This window comes from Myotis davidii, unplaced genomic scaffold (genome assembly GCF_000327345.1).
Source record: "Myotis davidii unplaced genomic scaffold, ASM32734v1 scaffold123, whole genome shotgun sequence".
Lineage (NCBI taxonomy): Eukaryota > Metazoa > Chordata > Mammalia > Chiroptera > Vespertilionidae > Myotis > Myotis davidii.
The window spans coordinates 1,519,630-1,524,366 of NW_006295391.1; the positions used below are offsets into that span (position 1 = coordinate 1,519,630).

General features: G+C 43.6%; 1 pseudogene; it reads right to left on the bottom strand.

Annotated features, from left to right (window-relative positions):
* Window positions 1–2,862: 2,862 nt before the first annotated feature.
* Window positions 2,863–3,603, bottom strand: LOC102759218 (annotated as a pseudogene).
* Window positions 3,604–4,737: the final 1,134 nt, after the last annotated feature.

A 4,737-nucleotide genomic window follows, 5' to 3' on the forward strand; every position in this document is an offset into this window, starting at 1 on the left:
CACCGGAACTGCCGCTTTCTCCTTCTCGTTGCCTCTCCGGGCGAGCCCCCGCCACACGCCCCCGCCCCCGTCCTCTGTCACCCCTGTTTTTTTTCCCCTTTTGTTTCCAGAATAAACTTTATTGGTCTCCTTTTCCGCTCACATCGTGTAAACAAACAACGAGCTCATCCCCACCCCCTGGCCTCCCCCCTCCTCGGGCTGAGGAGGGTTGGAGCCGAGGAGGGGCGGGGCCTCCGTGCCCCGGAAGCAGATGCGCAGCGAGGAGGAAGTGAAAGTGCTGAGGCCGGGAGGGGGAAGTGGGCACCTCGGGTGACAGCGCGCGGGTGCGGCTGCGCCGCGCTTTTCCGCCCGAAGTTGGGGGAGGCGTTGGGGCTGCTTGGCTGGCGCGCGCGGGTGGGGCGCGACGCCTTTTGCAGGGGTGAGGTGGTGTGTCATCCTCTGACGGCGCTCGTGTCGCAGATCGCTTTCCTCGGGCATCAGGCGGGCTGGGGTAGGGAGAAAGAAAGGCGGGTACCGCGAGCCAGGGAGTGAGTTCATTCACGTTATGCCCGTAGAGGAAGTGAGGTTTCCTCCTTCGGGGGCGAGAGAAGGGGGCGCGGTGGCTAACCGCCGCGTGTCGGCGGCTAACCAGAAGTGTCTCTCGATCTTAGAAAGAAAGCCTTTCGTAAACCGTTGCTGCACGCCCTGCCTTCTGCCAACGAAAGGTTAAGTTGTAGCCCATCCCGGAAGGAATGCACTGCCACAGCTCTCTGCAAGACTTTGACTCAGGGGAGACCTTTTTTTGCAATGCTCCCGCCCCCGCTTTTTTCCCCAAATTTGAATCAGCTTGTAGGATGTGCTTGTGACTACTATTCGGAAGGCGTGCGGTTTTTTCGCGTCGTGCCCACGGAGACATGAGGAAAGCCATCCTGGCAATAGATCAGAGATTCAGGGTGGTGCTTTGGTGCTGCATACCACACAAACCTCTTTTTGCTCCAGAGCCCTGTCATGGGATCTGTTGCCTTTTGAGATCCCTACCGCTTACGGCCCAGTTTTCTCCGAATTTCTCCCCCTACTGGTCTTTCATTTTATTGAAAAGGCATAGGGGCAGTGCTATGAGTCCTCAAACGTTGGCTCTCCCTTGAATTTTAAGAGGGGGACTTGAAAGGGATCCACCCCAGAAATGTTACAGTCCAACTTGTCAAGCAGAGCTACACCCTGACACCACACATTCAAACCCAGTTGTAAATGAGATCCATTCCTCTAGGTGGCCCTAGTTTGATTCGGCGGTGTTTCTGTATTTCTCGTGTTTTCTTAAGCTCTGGTTTTCATCTCACATTCCAGGGGTCTTATATTTCTAAATATTTTTCTCAACCCAGTGTTTTCCTCCGTTTCAGAACACTATGTTACTCCAGAGCATTCATATAGATAACATGGAATTCCTAGTCCAAGTAAACCTTAAGGCAGCATTTCCCAAATTGTGTTTCCAAGCAGAGTCTCATGAGAGATTACTAGGTAGTCCTTGGTGGGGGGAAAATTCTTCTAGGTATATTTTTCCTTCTAAAATATAATTTTTGAGGGTTTTTTTGTTTGTTTAATACATCTGAAAAGAATGCATATACAAAGAATTGAGACATGAGAAAGCATTGGTTCAACACTAATGAAACTACAAGAATTAGGATTTGGGGAGGGTGGAGAATATTACCTAAACATTTTCAAAAATGTTGGAAACTGCAAACAAAATAAGCTGATCAAATTCCTATTAACACGAAGAGTCTTCATAAGACTCTCTCCATGGTTTTTATTAAACTAGAGCCTCAACTGGCTGTTCTAGGGTTCCTCATGCAAAACAGAAAGAAGGGGATTCCCCTGGGGGTCCCCATGTTGTTAAATGTTCTCCCCACCCCGACCCCACCCCTAGCTTCTTCATGAAGCAGGTCTCCATCCTCATAACGTGAAGAGGATGTGAATCATCCCACAGACACCTGTCTTCTATCAATCCTCATATATACCAGGTCTTCAGCTGTGTTCTAGGAACACCATATCATACACTATTAAGCTGCACATCTATGCTAAGCATTTAAGACAATGACTGACAAGGAAAAAAGCTTTTTTAAAAATTATGTACTTAATCCATTTGGTATATTTCAAAAGGTGCAATACTTTTCTTCATTTATCAGTGAAGGAAGTTAGCCATTAACTTCAGAAAAAAAATCAGCAAACGGCTAACAAATTTCTTGAAAGTCAGTCACTGTATTATAGTGCATCCTAGAAAAGAGGAGGGGCAAGACAGGTTCCACCCACTTTCATGAGTTTCATCAAATACTGAACCTACTCAAGGGTGGAGAGAAAAGGCAACTTTCAAAAAGGAGTATGTTACTGAATGAGGCATTGACTGTACTCCTTCCTAAGAGCACCTAAGTGGGAACATGTTTTCTAAACTAGATTTAGGAAGTGGAATGTGGAAAGTGGAATCACTCCATCCTCCTCACCTAACTAAAGGGCTGTTCAATGGTTAATGAATTTTTAAAAAATGACTAAATAAAAACAAACTCCACACACACACCCCTCTCCTCCCACTACACACACACACAAAAAAAAAAAAAGAAAGAAAGAAAGAAAGAAAATAAAAATACTAGATGTCTCAGTTCACTCTCCAGAGTGGAACCTGGGAACAGCTTCAACAACCTGAAATAGTCTGTTACAGGGTCATCACAAGCATGCCTTGCTTTTAAACAAAACAAAAAACAACAAACACTAGTACTGATCACTTTTCTGATAATACACAATTACTCAAAGTTAAATAGTATTGAGAGGGGGAAAGGGGTCATATCTATGGGCCTTGTTTCACACGAGTGCATGTGGGTAGGTACAGGGCATTTGTCATTATTGCAAAAACGAATTTTAATTTTTAATCGTTAGTTTGATTTAAACATTGCTTTTAGTATGATGCTGAGACCAGCTGTGCAGAAAGGGCTCTGGAGAGATGTTCATGGCAGCACACACCTGCGGCTCTTCTTCGGTTCTGGAGGCTCCAGGGCAGCCAATACTGCTTCGTCAAATACAGTCTTTAGGCCTTTTTGTGTGAGTGCAGAACACGCCACATACTTGACAGCCTTCAGGTCACGGGCCAGCTTTTCAGCAGTCTCTGGAGTGATAGATTTCTGTTTGTTCTTGGCAAGTTTCTCAATCGGAGAGGGGTCATCTCTGAGATCAATTTGGGTCCCAACAAGCAAGAAAGGAGTCTTTGGACAGTGGTGAGTTATCCCAGGCACTCACTTTTCTTTCACATTTTCAAATGAGGATGGAGAGACCACTGAAAAACAGACTAGAAATACATCTGTTTGTGGATAACTCAGCGGTCGTAATCTGTCATAATCCTCTTGCCCTGCAGTATCAAAAAGTCCGAGTATATGGCTCTCCACCAATCATAACTGTGACTGCATAGTTGTCAAAAACAGTGGGTACATACTCAGATGGAAATGTGTTTGCTGTGTAGGATATCAGAAGACATGTTTTACCAACAGCACCATCGCCCATTACAACAACACACTTAATTGTCTGCATTGCTGAAACAGTTTTATATCCACTTTAAATATTTCAAATCCAATGATGACCTCAGCTTCTCCCTAAAACATAATTTTTAATAAGAAGATGCTAATTATATTGTGATTTTTTATGTGATAATCTGCCTTTTTTGTTAAATATTGTTTTTATTAAATTTATTGGTTAATATGAACATACAGGCTTCAGTGGTGGGTTTCTATGTGGGTTTTTGTATATTCTATCGTGTGCCACCACCCAGAGTCAAATCTTCTCCTGTCACCATATGTTAGGACTTGATAATCTGCCTTCAAGAAATCACTTGTCAGTCCCGCCTGTGTGGCTCAGTGGTTGAACATCGGACCTTTGAACTAGAAGGTCCAGTTCACATCCCATCGGGCATATGCCCGGATTGGGTCGTGTCTCCATCCCCAGTAGGAGGCACGTAGGAGGCAGCCGATCAGTGATTCTCCTTCATCGTATGCCTGGATTGGGTCATGTCTCCATCCCCAGTAGGAGGCAGCCGATCAGTGATTCTCCTTCATCATTGATGTTTCTATCTCTCCTCCCTTCCTCTCTGAAATCAATAAAAATATATATTAAAAAAGAAATCATTTGTCAGCAGACAATGCCATACTTGTTACTTGAATATATGATTAGTCACTGGTGCAGGAGTAGCATTTACTACCCAATTCACAGTTGATGCATTTGGGTTATTTGCTGACCATTGCTTTATTACGTCCTTTATCTTGCTTTCAAAGGTGTTTGCGCTATTATGATAAAACTCATTGCTCGAGGTCCTAAGACTACAAGAAGAATGTTTTACAGGAAAAGCTGAAATAGTAATTCTCAGATCTTACATCAAGCAAAAAAATGGAATTCTTCAGAATTAAAGAATTGCCACCTAAGTTTTCTAAATGTCCAAGATGAAATTATTGTTCCATTCTAACACATTGCAGATATGTTAACAGTTTCTTGCCTTTTGGATTTATTTCTATTGAAAATGATGACTGATAGTCAAATGTGTATTGTGCACCAAAACATTCTCTAATAGCACTTAAGTCACTACTAATCTTGGAAGTAATTTGGAAACAAAGTCAGCTTGGTTATGTAGCAATATACTCTGGGTGAATGAAGTTGCCAAGTTAAACAGTGAAAATATACCAAAAGGTAACAGAGTGAGCTACTTTATAGCACGTTGTAATTCAGTTATGG